Here is an 18,743-nt window from a genome sequence, read left to right as displayed (position 1 = left end):
TCACAAGGGCATTCAATTATGTGTATAACATTTTTTGTTTTACATGTGATAAAACTTTTTATATTAATATTATCTTTGTATACTGAATGATTAAAAAACGTAACATTTCTTGTATACTGGCAATTAATACAGTTGCCATTAAATTTTACTCTTCTTTTTTTCCAAGCACCTTGTTGGTTTTGTGAAGTTGCACCAGAATAACTCTACAACATCAGAGACAACACCCACAATATTTGATTGCATAATACTAGAGTTAATTTTTGTAAAATATTTAATACATTCAGATTATGGTATTTTCTAAATGGCTTTGTTTGGGGCATTGCGAATCATTTCTTGAAACACTGTGAATGCATGTGAATGCAAACAGTATGACGTCATCACAACACTATACTCTTGTGCAACAAGCCAACAGTTTGACATGAATCAGATACCATGCAGATAGAAGAGCAAAAACATAAGATTAGACATTTAAAAATGCTGTTTGCTTGCAATAATCAGCTATTGATCATTTTGTGTGTAACATGGGAATGTACTGCTGGAACTCATTTTGCTATCTTTAGTCAAAGCAGGGGTCAGTGGGGTCATGATCTGTAGACTTGTACAATAAGTTGTACTTGTACAAAAGTGGATGCCAACATGGGCGCAATCACCCATTTTCGAGGATATATGCGATACTTACATTGGCACCCCACTTTCGCCTTCTGGGGGAGGGGGGTGAGGAGGAGGTGGGGTATTCCCCCTTGAACATTTTCGACCCCCAAGTGTACCAACGGCACCCCCCTTCATGTGGCGCCCCTATGTGCTGCATACATTGCATATATGGTTTTTGCTCCTCTAGATGCCAATTTAGGAATGTTGCATGGTGGGCATGGGCCATAATTGAGTTACAGTAATGGGGTAGTTCTTAAGATATCTTAAAGGAATATTCCGGGTTCAATACAAGTTAAGCTGTATCGACAGCATTTGTGGTATAATGTTGATTATCACAAAAATTAATTTTGACTTGCCTATCCTTTTCTTTAAAAAAAAAAAAAAAGAAGCAAAAATCAAGGTTTCAGTGAGGCACTTACAATGAAAGTGAATGGGGACCATTTTTGGAAGGTTTAAAGGCTGAATTTTGAAGCTTATCATTTTATAAAAGCACTAAAATTAATTCTTCTGTAAAAACGAATGTATTATTTGAGCTGTAAAGTTGTTTAAATTATTGTTTTTACAGTCATTTTAACGTTTGTTGACTTTACATCGTCATGGCAACAAAGTTGTAAAATTGGCTATATCTTTACACAGAATAGGTTAACTAAGTGATTTTATCACACTAAAATCATGTTTACATGCATACTGTTCATGTGTTGTGGCTATACTTTTGAAAAAGTGAGTATTTTAACATTAAAAATTGTCCCCCTTTCACTTCCATTGTAACCAAGATTTTAGCTTTTTTTTAAAGAAAAGGAGGGACGAGTCAAACTTTTTTTTGTGGTAATCAACATTATGGCACAAATGCTGACGATTGAGCTTAACTTGTATTGAACCCGGAATATTCCTTTAAGATATAGGCTACTTGGGAGAGAAAATAGACAAATGTACCACTAAAGAGTAGCTCAATGTTTCTACAATTTCTATAAATATTTGAATTCCGACTGTGGCTTTTGGCTTCAGAAAGGAAGCAGTCACTCATCCATTTCTTTGTATGTTTTACAGATACGTGTTCTATCTTTCAGCTGTCATTGTGTCATACCATTCACATTTATACATGTTTTATGTTGCCTTTGCACACATTGTGGATTCTGTGTCTACAGTTTTATTTAATATTACTGTTATTGTTCTATTTTATTGTGTTCTGTATTGTTTAATGCTTAGAGAAGCTACATTTAATTCCTCATAAGTTTTATATGCTAGACTCATAGTTATCACTAGACTTGTGTCTCTCTGTCTCTCAATACATGAATACATGTTTTTACAAATTCATGATTCCAGATCACATATACAGAAATTAAAAATATGAACCTGCAATGAGAAAAATTTACTAAGGTCAAAAGTGTGACAAGTAACCCCAGTCTCCCCTACTGTATGTCTGACTCTTCAGAACTCACAGTTTTTCAAAATTCAGCAGTGTATTAAAACAATAAGAGATTTTAGCAAGGGTATGGGGCAGTGACCGGTATGTATATTACATACATTTTCCTCACTCTAGGCAACATAGTAACTTGGTGCATTAATACTAAAATTGGTCACACCTAAGTTTTCATGCCTGCGTTCTTATGTCATTAGAAATCAACAAATTTCTTAATATGTAGGGCAAGGTGCATTTTTCAACTGGCATGGCAGGCAGCGCTCTACCTTCTCTGCATCTCTTGAGCTGTAGAGGGAGCTAAGAAGAACCCAAGACTTTTTTTTTTTTTTTTTTATTTTTTTAAGAACTTTATTGAACAATAAAGAAATTATTTACAAACATAAATGGCCTGGTACAATCTTGAATATTTCTTATCCAGACAACAGCACCATAAAGCAATCGTGAGTAAAACAAAGGATGGGGGACAAAAGTACATAAAAAAAAAAAGAAAAGAGAAAATCTAGGAGTTCTCTGCAAGTTTAATTTCCTCTATTAAGTTACATAGTTTCAAGGCTTTCTTCTTCTCCATTAATTTCAGTGATAAGAAATAACGACACTTGTGAAATATGTAGAAATTTGGTTTAGTTTTCAGGAATCTATTCTTATATAAATATAATTTTCCAAGAATAATAATTAATAGTTAATTGCTAAGTCATGTGTTCCTTCTTTCATAAATATACCAAAGATCACATTTCCTTTTGTTAATTCAGAGAAATTGTCAAATTTAGGAAATAACCGATAATGTAAATCTTCCCAAAAGGCACTAGCAAATTTACATTCATAAAATAAATGTTTGTTGTTTCAATCTGTTCATCACAAAATGAGCAATTGTTATGATCTAGACCAAATCGACTTCTTAAAAATTCTCCGGAAGGATATACTCCATTAAGAATTTTAAAGTGGGCTTCCTTCGCGTTTGGTGCGATAGGAAAATTAAAATATTTTGTTCTTAATTTCTTAGCTTCATCATTGGAAAAATTTGGAAAAATTTAGTTTTTGTTTGAAGAAAATGGGTATAATTCCTTGACAAATGCTTTCTGGGTTGTGGTGTTGGGCAATTTTAGGTTAGTGAGTGCAAGTCCTTTCACAAAAAGCTTAGGAAGATTAGGGATTACATTACTTTGATATAAATTGAAAGACATCTGTGGGATTGCTTTGATAACATTATCATACTGTTTTCGGTCATTTAACTTAAATTTTGAACAAAAAATGTCATAAGGCATAATGGTTCCGGTATTTTCCAATAGGTGCATCACAGACCATATTCCTTTCTCCAACCAATTTTTGTAGAATAAAGATTTATTCCTAAATAACACATCTGCAATTCCACAATGGGATGTTATGGGGGCTAAAATTATACTTGTTGATCATCTTTCAATATAGTAATACCTGTTGATGAAACACAGATAACTTAACAGGGAGGTTTTTTAGGTCATTATCACATCAAAGAAGGAGGTTGATGCCTCCTAGTTTCATAAAAATTTTGCTTGGGATATGGAACCAAAAACTGTTTTCATTTTTCAAAAAGACTCCTCTGCGGAGAAGCACATCTAGGGGCCAAACAACTTCCTGCTGCCAGCCTCCTCGATTATCAACATCTGAAACTGGCCATCGTGCAACGGGTTGGCCGTAGTCCTGAAAAAACCGGCAGCGATTCAGGTCCCTGAAGTTCGGGAAACACGGCCGCCCATTCGCTTTTGGGGCTGCAGGGAAGCCGGGCACTTCCAGGATCGGTGCTTGGCGATGGAGGTGGCGACACTGGTCCAGATCCCTGATGCTCCATGGGTCGCCCCCGTTTGGGCAGGGACGTATCGTATACCGTTGAGTTTAAAAAGGGGATACATACCAAGCTTTGGTGGATTCAGGCTGTTTTCAAACCTCTATTCACCAATGCTTGGTGCAAGACGGGGCATTGAGCATGGATAAATGGGTGAGGCTGCGGTGTGTGCATGGGGATATTCACATGTATCCGGTGGTTACTACTGAGATACTATTCAGGGGAAAAAGGCATAGAGTAGAGGCCGCGGTTAATTCCCGCCTCATCCATCCAATGATTTTGGGAACAAATTGGCCTGATTTTAAGAATTTATTAAGGGAAATATGTGTGGATGAGTCCTGTAAAATGTTGTCTCATGTGTGACGTGCAATGCTATGGCTGGAGAGGCAGTGCCAGGGCCGTCTACATCTGCTCCGTGTTTAGATGACGCAAGAGAGGGAATTCCCAACCTCAGGGGCTTCCCTGAAGGGGATTTCCCTCTAGAGCAGTCACATGACGAGTCCCTCAAAAACGCATTTGACCAAGTGAGAGTCATCGACGGTCATCAGCTCCAGCCTGGCGTCGCACTCACGTACCCATATTTTTTGATTATTAAAGATCGGTTGTATCGAGTGACGCAGGACACACGTTGGGAAACCCTCTTCCAGGCTTTTTCCACACCGTTTGGCTTACACCAATTTGTGACCCTTCCGTTCGGTTTGTTCAGGGCCCCGGCCACGTTTCAGCATCTCATGGACAAAGTTCTCAGACCACATACAGCATATGCCACATCTGAGAGCTTTCCTGAGGTTGCTGCGATGGGCGGGGCTCAGAGCCAACCCAAAGAATTGTGCAATTGGGCGGGTGGAAGTTCAGTATCTGGGGTTCCACTTGCGCTGTCGCTGAGCGAGACTAAGTACAGCAACATGGAGGAGTGTCTAGTGATCAAGTGAGCCATTCTCACTCTCCGCTACTACCTACTGGGGTGGGCCTTCACATGTATGATTTCATATGGACATGCATCAGTCACTATATCAGTGTGTTACTGAACATTATTAAACTGCAAAAAAGTCATCAAGACAAAGAAAGCACGAACAAAGCCGGTGCGCTGTTTCTTCCAGATGCAGTTGAGATTTAATCTAAGCACAAACGCAACATTTCGAACAAAATTATTGGTTGTTTTAGTGGAGTACATGTGTTAGTTCAGCTTCAGATGTGTGTGCTTGTCATCTTGTTACCCTGCATGTTCAAATCAGACAGACACATTAAGGAAGAGCTGTGAAGATCTTATACTTGGGTATGCAATCACTTTTTCAAGTTTTCCAATCGGACGGTTATTTCCTTTTAAATACGCATGCAAGTTTAAACATTTGTACGGTGGGTGATTGACTAGTGAGAGGTGGTGCTTTTCTGCTGTCCGGGACACATCAGGATGGCGTTTTAAACCTGAAATGCGGGAGTCGGTGGCTCCATGCGAGGGTCGGACGTGTCAACAGCGAGCTCTGCGCACTTGCTAGTTTTTAATAATTTTTGTGTCATAAATCAGTGAGATTCGATACACCCTGTTCCATAACTGTTCTCTGAAGTCAATATGACAAAGAATTCAAAATCCTTGGGTTCTGGAGACATTAAAAGACACTTACGTGCTCACGCGAATACCCCTGACAGGGCAGCAGACCAGGGATTTGGTTCGGATGGTGCAGCGGAGAGATTCAGCATCAACTGTTGAGTATGTCAGCAATGCTGGTGAAGGTCGTTGCAGAGTTGGAGGATCTTGCTGTAATACAACAATCGATCACAGCCATGGAGATGAAATTCTCTGAGTTGGTTACAAGAATGGGGGACGTCGAGAAATGGATAGATTATTTGGAGTCATCGGAGAGGGAATTAGCTGCTAACCTGCTAGTGACCCAGGCAGATTTGCAGCACGTCTGGGAAAAGTTGGAAGACCTTGAGAATCATAATCGGCGAAACAACGTCCAAATTGTTGGAATTCCTGAGAATGAAGAAGGCCGAGATATGGTGAAATTCCTAGACGAGCTCTTCCTTAGTCTGCTCGACATAACAGGCCATAAGCTGGAAATCAAGCAAGCTCACAGGGTCCCGGCTCAGAGATCCGCTGAGGGAGACAGGCCCAGATCAATTCTGGCCAAATTTTTTAGATCATCCAATAAAGGTCTCGTGTTACACGAGGCGAGGAGCAAAGTAAGGCTTTCTTGGAAGAACCACAGCATTTTCTTGTTCCCAGTCTTTGCGAATTCGACAAGAGAAATGTTATCGATTCAAGGAATGCAAGAAACTCTAACATCGATGGAATATTGCTTTTGCACTGATGTTTCCGGTCAAACTGAGAAAAGATACTAAGGATGGCTGCAAAGTATTTACATGTCCCTAGCAAGCATTGGCCTTCATAAAGTCATTGGAATGACTAAGCCATGGTGTGATTCTCACATTGCTCCCGAGTGAACTTGACTCACTGAACATTCACTTCACTGTCCAAGGAAACTGGGCGCCTTTTTTGTTTCTTTTTGTGATGTTCCACCTAGCAGCTGGAGTTTGTTTTGTGGAATAATACTCCTTCAAGAAACTTTTGCATCGACAGAGGGTCGTTTTTACACTGAAGTTCCCGGCCAGCTTGAAAATAGATGCTAAGGATGGCCGCAAAGTATTTACTTGTCCGCAACAAGCATTGTCCTTTATAAAGTCAAGGGAATGAGTAAGTCATTGTGTGGCACTCGCTTTGCAGCCAAGTGGACATGACTCACTGAACATTCACTTGACTGTCCGAGGAAACTGGGCGCCTTCTTTGTTTCTTTTTGTGCTGATTCCGCCTAGTGGCTGGAGTTTGTTTTGTGGAATAACATTCCTTCAGGACAGTTGTGGATGAATCTGCTCGTTCTATGTGCTTATGCCTCCTATTGGATGGAGTTTGTTTCATGGAATACTTTTTTGCAGGAAGGATAAGGTCATCTGCTGCACTTCATTTGACTGCCCGAGGAAATGGAAAGTTTTTTTTTAGTGTGTGTGTGTGTGTTTTGGTTCCGCTAGAGGCTGGAGCTGGTTTTGTGGAGGAACACACCTTCGGGACAGTATGTGGATGAATCTACACATTCTTTGTGTTTATTCTGCCTATTGGCTGGAGTTTGTTTTATAGATTTTCTTCTGTTATGTAATTCTGTCCCACAAAATATGTATAGAAGCACCAGACTTGAGCAATCAGACGGCAAAGTTGTCGCGGGTGCTCTCGTAAGCATACATGAACATTAGAGGGATGGACACCGGTTGGCACTGTCGTGCGTGGGGTTAATGCGCACGTTTTTCTTTTTTCTGTTTGTTTGGTTCGGGGGAAGTTCGGGGTTTGATTGTTGCACTAACGTTGGAATGTGGTATTTATAATCTTGTTTTTGACACACAATCTATTCTAATATGTCAAAATGTCAAATGTTAATATGAGTGGATTGCCTCTCCAGATGGATGTGAATGGGTTGGGGCACCCCATAAAAAGGTTATTTCTTTTCTTAAACGTAAGAAATATGATATTGTGTTTCTTCAAGAAACACATCTTTCCCCGCAGGAAGCTGAAAAATTTGGGAAGATATGGAGTGGACATGTTTTCTTTAGTGCTGGCTCAAGTAAGAGCAGGGGAGTCATTATATTGATAAGTAAGCATCTACAATTCAAATGTCTCAAACAGATTAAAGATAAATTAGGAAGTCAATATTGTTTTAGCAGAAATTCAGGGGAAAAGGTTGATTTTGGCTAGTATTTACGCACCTAATGTTGATGATCAAGGCTTTTTTATAGATCTTGAAGGGATGTTGCAATCCCCTCATGATATAATATTAGGAGGGGACTTTAATCTTTTGATGGACTCAGTCCTTGATCACAGTGAAGCAAAAGTGTGTAAGCCCCCTAGAGCAACAGTGACGCTTCACAGGATGTGTAAAAATCTTGGTCTTACAGATATTTGGCGACTTTTGAACCCATCTGGTAGGGACTATACATTTTTTTATCAGTCCATAAGATTTGTTCTAGAATAGATTTTTTTTTTTATATCTCTTGTTGATCGCTCAATTGGAAATATCTTAGACTCAGATCATGCCCTGGTGAGTTTAGAGGTGTTGCCACATACGTAGAAAAAGAAATAATATAGTTGGTGCTTTAACGTATCCCTTTTGCAAAATCCTGAATTTCAACAAATGTTAAAGGCCTAAATCAATGTTTATATGGAAACCAGCTGGTCCTCAGTATCCTCTATGGGCGTGGCTGGGAGGCACTTAAGGCTGTTCTTAGGGGTCAGGTCATACAGTATGCTTCATTCATCAAAGAATCCAAAGCACGAGAACTCGTGGAGTTGGAAGGGAATATTAAAAGTGCTGAGGCAGAGCTGAAGTGCTGAATGTCATCTGATGGCCTCAGAGAATTGATCCAATACAGATATAACACTATTTTGTCACGGAAGGTGGAGTTTTGGCTATTCAGGGCAAGACAGTCATACTTTGAGTCAGGGGACAAAGTGAAAACTTCAGGCTAGATATATAAAGCAGAGAGAGTACTTTTCTACAATTCCCTCAGTGAAATCTGCTGGTGGTGAAATTTTTACCTCGGCCATTTATATTAATAATGCTTTTAAGGCATTCTATTTTGATCTCTATAGTTCCATGTCTTCGTCTACTGATGAAGATATTAGAAACTTTGTGGAACCATTAGAACTTCCTAACCTGACAACTGAGCAAAAAAATTCTCTTGATTCTGAGATAACATTGGAGGAGCTTGGCAAGGTAATTAAGGCCTTGCCTACAGGCAAGGCTCCGGGGCCAGATGGCTTTGCCGCTGAATTTTTTAGATCTTATGCTACAGAACTGGCTCCACTTTTGCTAGAATTTATACGGAATCAGTTAAGATTTTGGAAAAATACGGGTTCGAGAATACTTTTATTGAATGGATTAAGTTACTTTATAGACACCTGGTAGCGGCAGTACAAACAAATGGATTAATTTCAGATTATTTTACTCTGGATTGGGGCATCCGGTAGGGTTGCCCTCCTTCCCCATTATTGTTTTTTTCTTGCCCTGGAAACATTAGCAGTCACGATAAGAAAGGAAGATGATTTTCCAGGGGTTGTGGCGGGAGGTATGGCACATAAACGTTTGCTTTACACAGATTATATTTTATTATTCGTCTCCAACCCTACAAGATCTATGCCTTGCCTCCACAGAATTATTAATTCCTTTTCTATGTTCTTGGGTTACAGAGTTAATTGGTCTAAATCCGAAGCTTTGGCTCTGACAGTGTACTCCCCGGTAACGGCTTTTCAGCCGGGTGCCTTTCAGTGGCCCAAAAAGGGCATTAAGTATTTGGGTATTTTATTCCCAGCAAATTTGTGTGATTTAATCAGAATTAATTTGGACCCTTTAATAAAAAGTTTTTCGAGTGATGTGGACTGGTGGGCTTCACTACATTTATCTATGACTGGGAAGGTTAATGTTATAAAAATGAATTGTATTCCAAAATTCATCTACTTACTACAGTCCCTCTCCATTGAAGTTCACCTCTTTTATTTTAAACAATTTGATAGTATAGCTAAATCCTTTATTTGGAATGGTAAACGTCCTCGGATGCATTTTAACAAGTTACACAGGCCAATTGACAAAGGTGGGTTAGGTCTCCCCAAGATTTTGTTTTACTATTATGCTTTTGGTCTCAGACATTTGCCACATTGGTCGCTTCCGCCTGACAGAGCTCCTCCCTGGCTCTTTATTGAACAGCAGGTCCTTGCCCTATCTTGCCATTGTAAAGTCTTTCTACCAAGCTGCCCGGAGAAGTAAAGACACATCCCGTTATCTCGCACATGCATTTAGTGTGAGCACAAGTTTCCCACATGTTCAATTCGGACATTTACCTGAACACTGCCGCAAGTATTTGATTAAACTAGGGATGCAAGTGTGCGCCTCATTCCGTTTAAGATTCTGCATCATTTTATTGGACTCCCTCTAGATTGTATAGGCTTGGCATTAAAGACACACCTACTTGCTGGCGATGCCAGTTGGAGGATGCGGACATAGCCCACGTTTTTGGTTCTGTACTAAGATTCAAGAGTTTTTGTCGAGGGTTCAGAGTTATGTCTGTGAGGTCTTGAGCACTCAGATTTTATTCTGCCCCAGACTTTGTATTTTGGTGATGGGGCGGGTATTAACGTAGTGAATAAACACATAAAAAACTGTGTCCTTACCAGTGTGATGATTGGCAGGAAGGCAATTCTTGGGGGATGGAAGTCGGCTGGTGCACCCTCATTTCATGAGTGGTGCACCGAGTTGGGCTGAGTGGTGGCCTTTGAAAAGATGTCGCATAGACGGCTGGGCAGTTTGAGGGCTTATGACAAGAAGTTGGGCACGTATTTGGCCTTCCTAGAGGGTTGCCAGGGAGGAGCAGTGGAGAGGGAAAGTTTGGATTGAATATATATAATTGATTAATATGCGGAACCTTTTTATTTTTTGTTGGTTAATTTTTTGTGTCTTTTTATGTCATCAAGTATTTTCTTTGGACTGTCTGTTTATATTTGTGTCTGAGTTATTCGGTGTCTGACCACTGGGATGTGTGTTGGGTAGCGGGAGGGAGGGAGGCATATATTGATGAAAGTTGATTCTGTGTTTTCATGTGCTGTCTGTGTTGATTTGAGTTTGGAATCAATAAAACACATGCGTCTATGTGTTTTTATTTTAAGTTGAGTTTATGTCATTAAAGTTTACGTTGACTGTTCTGCCGGTTCCCGCCGCCTCCTTGCCAATCCCTTACCCATTACATTGGCGCCAAAACCCAGGAAGGAGGAGGGATGCACTGTCGTGGAGTCCTCACTGCTGCCGTCCGCCAGGGGAGAAGCCACAACCATCCGCCGGGGGAAGGAGAGTCGCTGCCGGCAACTGAAATTCAGAGGAACCGCTGCCGTCCACCGGGGGGGGAGCAGCTGTCATCCACCAGAGGACAGAAGGAGTAGCTGAGAACCAGGCGATGGCATGTCTGGGGACCGGCAAGCAAGTTTTTCTCTCTCCTTTCTCTCTCTCTCTGTATCTCTCCCACTCATAATTTCCCTCTTCCCTCTCCTTCCCCTCATCTCTCCCCAGGTTCCCAGGAGGCGGGATGGACCATCGGCTTGCGGAATAGCCGGAAGGGCAGCATCTCCCCTCCAGAGATGGGGGGGTGAGTAGGCCAGTCCGGATGGCGCCCTGGTCTGAATCGGACAGGGGAGGAGTGTGACAAGGAGGAGGGTGTGGCTGGGCACAGCTGGTGCTGATTCATCTAATCAGTGGGAGAGAGAGAGAGATAAAGGGGAGCCGGATACGCCAGTCTGAGAGAAAGAGACACACACATGGCCGCTGTGTGTGTACATTTATGTGATTTATGTTGTTTTAAGTTGAGTTTATGTTATTAAAGTTTACATTGATTGTTCTGCCGGTTCCTGCCTCCTCCTTTCCCATCCCTTACCTGTTACACATAGATTGTGAAAAGAGACGAGCATCGGACCTGTTTTGCTGCATGCGGTGGTGAATTACATCAGAATTCGACAGTCGGAGATCCTGAAAAGAGACAAGAACATCAGATCTGTTGTGCTTAACACTAAGGTAAACAACATCAGACTGAAAAAAAGAAGAGCGCATCGGAGCTAATGAACTATTTCAGACTTCAGCAGTCGGAGATCCTGAATAGAGATGCAGTGTTAAACTTTTACTATTGTTTTTTTTCTCACACCCTGTCTACACTGGACATGAGCAACACGTCACATTGAAAGCAGATTGTTCCCATTTTAATCAATGATACTGTCTACTCTAGATGCGACTGTCACGGCAAGCTGCGCTGCGCCACGTTTTGTCATTCTGCGTCTTGCTGTTCTGCGTTAAGCTGCGTCGCACCAACAGTTTACGGGAACAACGTTCAATTTCTGATGCGCCTGGCTCTGCAGCTCACAGCTGATTATCTGTGCACGTCATATTTTAAGAACATTCACTTCTACGTGTCCAGTGTAGACAGCCTCAAGTCGTTGTGGTGTGACACACCCGATGTAGACAGGGTGATAGGTTTAATTTTTGAAGAAAATTTATTTTAAATGTTATTTAAAAAATGCAATATTACTGAAAAGAGCATCGGACCTGAAGTGGTGTACACAGAAGTGAACAACATCAGACTTTAACAGTTGGAGATCCTGAAAAAAGAAGAGAGCATCAGAGCTGATGAACTATTTCAGACTTCGTGGGTGAATTAGACTTCAACTGTCAGAGATCCTGAAATGAGACAAGAACATTGAACCTGTTGTGCTGTACAGGAAGGTGAATGACATCAGACTTCGACCGCTGGAGATCTGGAAAAAAAAAAGATGAGAGCATATGAGCTGATGAACTATTTCAGACTTCAGCAGTCTGAGATCCTGAATAGAGACGCAGTGTTAAACTTTGTTGTGCTGACAGTTTGCGGGGACAACGTTCAGTTTCTGATGCGCCTGGTGCTGCAGCTCACAAATTCTCTGTGCACATCATATTTTTAAAACGTTAATTTCTATGTGTCCAATGTAGACAGCCTCAAGTCATTGTGGTGGGACTTAACCGATGTAGACCGGGCGATAGGTTTAACTTTTGAAGAAAATGTATTTTGAATTTTGTCAGTTTGTTTCATAGCATATTAATTTTTTTTTCAGTGTTACTGAAAAGAGACAGGAGCATCGGACCTGTTGTGTTGTATATGGAAGTGAACAACATCAGACTTTAACAGTTTGAGATCCTGAAAAAAGATGAGAGCTATGGAGCTAATGAACTATTTCAGACTTTAACAGTCGAATATCCTGAATAGAGATGCAGTGTTAAATTTTTCCATTGTTTTACCCATTGTTAAAAGTATATGTAACAAAATTTAGAGATTGCAAAAATTGCTGAGAGAATCTGAAGTGTTGTGCTGTATGCAGGGGGTTAACTACATCAGACATTGACAGTCTGAGATCCTGAAAAGATATGAGAGCATAAGACCTGTTGTGCTGCATTGAAATACATCACACTTCGACAGTCGGAGATCCTGAAAAGAGAAGAGTTCATCGGAGGTGTTGTGATGCATACAGAGGTGAACGACATCAGACTTCGACAGTTGTAGATCTGACATCAGACTTTCACAGTCGGAGATCCTGAAAAGAGACGCAGTGTTACATTTTTACCAATGTGTTGTTTTTCCCACACCCTATCTACACTGGACATGACCACACCTCATGTCCAAAGCAGATTGTTGCCTTTTTAATCAGTGATGCTGTCTACACTAGATGCAACTTTCACGTCAAGCTGCATTGCGCCACGTTGAGCTCTGTGTTGTGGCGTTCTGCATCATGCCATTCTGTATCAAGTTGCATTACGGCGACAGTTTATTGGCACCCCGGTCTATTTCTGATGCGCTTGGTGCTGCAGTTCACAGCTGATTTTCTGTGAACATCAGATTTTTAGGACGTTCACTTCTACATGTCCAACGTAATCAGCCTCAAGTCATTGTGGTGTAACACACCCGATGTAGACAGGGTGATAAGTTTAATATTTTTGACGAAAATGTCTCGTAAATTTTATCAATGTTTTTCATGTTGTATTCATAATTTGGACATTAAGTGCAAATAGCCCATCTTGTTGGCAAAGGCTATTTACAATAACTCCACCCACCTTTGCTGAGACCAAGCTGAAGACAGCCATGACAAATTTCTTGGGGATAAACTGCTGGTCAAATGAAGGCGGGCATATTTGAATTTTTCGCAATGGGGCAGAGACGTTGAACGGGTTAACGTGTTAGACGTTTGTGGGTTAAGAAAACGAAGAATAGAGTGATTGTTTGCACTCCAATGGTCTTGTAGAAACATATAGTTTTTCTCTTTCCTCTCTCTCTCTCTCTCTCTCTCTCTCTCTCTCTCCCTCCCCTTCTCCCTCTCTCCCTCCGCGTCTCCGCGCAGCAGTGCAGCACACAGTGACACATCAGACACACAGACAGGCAGACAGCCGCCCCTCCCAGCTCCTTTCCCAGTTGTGTTTTTCTTGACTTGTGTGGAGGTGAGTGGTGATGAACAAAAGACTAAGCTACCAGTGCCTTAACTTTACAGCTAATTAGCCAAAAGCCAAATATAGTTAACTTGTGTCTTGCTAACATGCATGACTCATGAGTTACTAGCTAATGTAATAAGTTAGCTAAAGTTTAGCTAAGGCAATATATCATGGCCATACAGGCTAATGTACTGTACTTAATGGAGACACTACAGGTGAATACAGTAAAAGCTGTGTCTAATAACGTCATCACAATCGCCACATTGATATGCAAATTAGGCGTTAACTAATTAAAATGCTCTAATTTGCATACATTTGACAAGGCACTGCAGGTGAATAGTATAAAAAAAATAACTAAAGTATATCATTAGGGAATGGAAGGAATGGAAGTTACAGATTTTATTTGTTCAAGACCTTTTTTTTGTAATAATTTCAGTTAAGTTGCTGTATTTTTGTATTTTGTCAATCATTTTTTGCAGTGTTTTTTCATTATTTTTGCAGTGTTTTTTCATTATTTTTACAGTGTTTTTTCCTGTAAAATTAACAAAATAGCAGCAACAGCCTTTTTCAGTTTAGTGTGAAGATTTTTGTTGATTTTGAAGTGTTATGTATTCCAATAACACCAAAAGAATTAAAATTATTTATTGCCTTGTGCAAAATTAACAAATTATTAGTGAAACGATGTCCCTCTCCTTGGTGCAGTCATTTATTCTAAATATATACTTGAAACTAGTAGCAAAGAAAACATGCACATTGTGGCATAGTTTCCTTTGCTGTTGCCTGCTCTTGTGATAAACCTAGTGAATACTAAAGAAGACCATGATATCAGTGTGATCTGATTATTTTGTAGAAATCTGTTGAGTATGAAACAATTGCGTGAGTGTGAGGGAATTAAAATAAATAGGTAAGGAAGTCAGAGTTGTGTTAATATATTTAACATTTTGTAAAAAAAAAAAAAGTTTTTTAAATAAATAATTATGAGAAGTGCCCTTTTTTTCAATTTGAGCCCCTGCCCCCAAAATGTCTGTGCACGTCCCTGGTGTGGATGCATAGTAATGCTGCCGATCCGGGTTCGAATCCTGCCTTGTCATACTCTTTCCCATGTCTTCACTCTTAATATTTCCTATATTACTACTTATGATAATAAATAAAAGTGATTCCTTGCAGTGATTTGGTCACAGCGAAGGTCGGGGAGTTAAGAGAAGGATTTGATATGGATAAAATTAACCATGGTTTTACAGTAGTAATATGTAGTAACCATGATTTTGGTGGAAACTAGATTTGATGCAATGAACCATGGTGTTACAACAGTAATATGTTGTTAATATAGTAACCATGTTTCATTTTGTGGTTATTATGATTTTACTACAAAATACTATGGTGATCCTATAGTTACTTTAGTAAAACTATGGTTAATTTTCGAAAGGTATGGTGAGGTTTAGGGGTAGGGGTTGGTATAGGGTGTCTGAGGGACTCTAAATAAACAAACAAAAAAAAAATGCTGAAGTGATGCCACCATACTGTATGTTCGCATTTAAACAGGGGTGTAATAGTATTTGCCACTATTTTGCATCTATGGCTATTTGCACTTAGTGCATTCAGAAAACAAAAAGCGCTTGCTTCTACGCGTTCCATGTAAACAGCCTTAAATCATTGTAATGCAACGCAACAAAGCATCTGGTGTAGAAAGGGTGAAAGGTTTCAGTTTATTCAATTGTTTTGCTGCATGTGGGGGGAAAGACCTTGGACTTGGAATGTCTGAGATTGTGAAAAGTAAATGATAGTGTTAATTTTTACACAGGGTCGGCACTATGGTCGGCACAATGCTATATCTATCACATTTTAATCTGCTTAACAAACACAATATGTGAATCGATGAATGTATACAATGAATAAATCAGTAAATGAACTAAAATCAGACTTGAAAACATAAAAATTAACGAAATAAAAATATTTGCTTTGAGCTGTGGCCGATCCTTGCATAGGCGATACAGGCAGTTGAATAGGGTGGCAGCGTTCTCTGGGGCGGCACGGGGTGGGGCGGTCCCTCTGTAGACATGAGCATATTTGGGGCAGTTGAGTTCACCATTAGACTCGCCCCTCTCATTTAATGATGTTCTCTTGATAACCTTTATCAAGCAGCTTGATGTGCTTTATTTCATCCCTTGCTCTCAATTTGGCTGCTTTCTGTTCATGACAGAAAGAAGACAAGCGGCCCACCCACAGAAAAATTGTCTTCACCGGCTGAAAGCCAAACATGGTAAAAGGGATGATAAAGGACCCACAGCAGCGCCATCTTTAATTTTGACGGGACTGACAACGACGGTGTATTTTGGCTTCGCTATACACAATGCATAATTGAACTTAATTTAAACCGACTGAATACTGTTCACAACATACTAGACTGTCATTTAATGGTTAAACTTCTGACGATGACTAAATCACGTGACACAACAGCATGGCGCCGATTTCCGTGAAGCGCTTCTACGGGTGCAGAGCCAACAAAAGTGCCTCTGGTAAGAAACCTCTAAGTTTTTTCATTGCAACCTGTTTGGGTGTAAAGAGTAGCATCTTTAGTTTCATTTAAAATGTGTTTGATGTATATATGTTAGTTATTTTGAATAACTTTTAACATTAACAAATCTGTGGGTCATTCAGCTTTATTTCAATATAAATTTTATTATATTTTATTTTGTTATCACTGTACAATAAGGTTCTATTCATTAACATCAGTAAATGCATTTCTATATTTACTGTGCATTTTCACATTGAGAATCATCCAAAAGCCTAAAAATGTTGCTTTCAGTGGCTTTATTTGGAGTTAGGATGAAAATAAGGTGCTTTCTGTGCACTCCTAAAATCCAAAAGTTCAGTTTCAGGCTGCAGATGATGATTGGACCACTCAACATGTTTGGCAGACATGGGACAATGGAAATCAATACTTAGATTCAGAATACATAATGTTACATTTTATTTTAATATGGTTAGCATTGATTGGATGATGCTGGTCATTACTTTGAATAATAATTATTTATTCAGCTTTACAGAAAATCAGCTGTAATGTCTGTAACATCTCAAAAACATGAATAACCAACACTCCTGGACACATTATAAACAATTTGATGAAAAACAAATCTGACTTTTATAGCTTGGTATTATTTAAAATTTCACAAATTAGTCCCACTGTCCACATATGTGGACATCAATTTTTAGGAAACGTTACGAAACATTAAAAAAAAAAAAGTGTTTCCAAGCAATTTCATGTAGACAAAATATATCCAGAAAACATGAGTTGTTTAAAATTACATGTGATGTATGAGCTTGAACAGCTCTATGCTATACATTGCATGCCATTGAAGAGACTGTTCTATCCCTCACAGCCTCGTTTTCATTCACGTCAAGTTTACATTCCGTAATGTAGCTACAGATCAAGTCGATCAAATCAGAAAGTTAAATGTGCCCTGTGCCTACAAAACATCCACTATGCTATATATTTTCAATTTTACTTAGTTTGTTGGACTATGCTTCTTCAGGATTTGAACTTGAGACTCTTCTCACTCATTAGTGACATACATATCAGAGTGCCAACAAGCAGTGATGTGATAATAACCATACTTTTTTTAAGCAAATATTTACACACACGTCGCAATGACTTGTAATGAAGCGTAATGATACTTTACTAAAAAAATTTAAAAGACAAAACTCACTTGTCTTTACAAATAACTGCAGTTAAATAATAATAATAATAATAATAATAATAATAATAATAATTTTAGTTTCCCATTTTCTTCAAAATCTTTCAGGTTTTCTCATAGTGGATCTCCATTCCAATCTACTTTGCAGACTAATGACAGTCAAAATCTTACCATCAGTTATCAACCGAAAGATATTTAAATTAGGGGTTCTACAGTTGTGGCCAAAAATATTGGCACCCTTGGTAAATATGAGCAAAGAAGGCTGTGGAAAAATATGTCTTTGTTGTTTATCCTTTTGATCTTTCATTCAAAATATTCACAAAAATCTAACCTTTAATTGAAGTAAACTAAATGAAAGAGGGGAAAATCTCATAATTAAATATTTTTCTCCAAAACACATTTGCCACAATTAATAGCACCCCTAGAAATTGTTATGAGTAAAATATATCTGAAATATATTACCATTCATATTTTACAATTTTTAGTGCACCTGGGTGACTAAGAACATGAAATTGTTAAGCCACGACTTCCTGTTTCACAGGGGTATAAATATGAGTTAACACAAAAGCCAAATTATCTTAGGGTGCTTCTCATTTCTGAAATTGTGCATCCTTGTTTCCTTTCCTCGCTTCCTAACTCCACCCTCTTAGGAAACGAGGAAAGGATGGAAGGAAAGGAAACGAGGACAGAGGAATCGGAGCAAGACGTGTTTGTAGAATTAAATGTCCTTGCGCAACTGCAGTACCTCTGCGTGCTTGCTGTTATGTTATTGAAAATGTATTTATTAATATATTAAATTGACTGGGGTTCGATAGAATCAAGTGAGTGTGAAACCAGACCTGTGCTGCGTGAAGCACCGGGAACAATCGCACTCAGAATCGGACCGCAGCAAACGTGCCAGTGTGAAAGCCCCCTAAAGTTCAGACAAACTTGCTGCAAATTTGCTCCAGACTTGCCGCAAATGTCCCACTCATTATTTTCACATGCAAATGATCTTGTGATTCACTGCAAATGTTTACCAGAAGTTTGCAGCTCTTCACTGGTAGTGGCGACAATGAAGAGTTTGCTGCAAGTTTGCCGAAACTCTCGATTTTTGAAAGGGCCATCACCTGTGCGATGGCCATTGTAAA

The sequence above is a fragment of the Myxocyprinus asiaticus genome, chromosome 42 (genome assembly GCF_019703515.2).
Source record: "Myxocyprinus asiaticus isolate MX2 ecotype Aquarium Trade chromosome 42, UBuf_Myxa_2, whole genome shotgun sequence".
NCBI classification, from domain to species: Eukaryota; Metazoa; Chordata; class Actinopteri; order Cypriniformes; family Catostomidae; genus Myxocyprinus; species Myxocyprinus asiaticus.
This window is presented reverse-complemented; position numbering follows the sequence as displayed.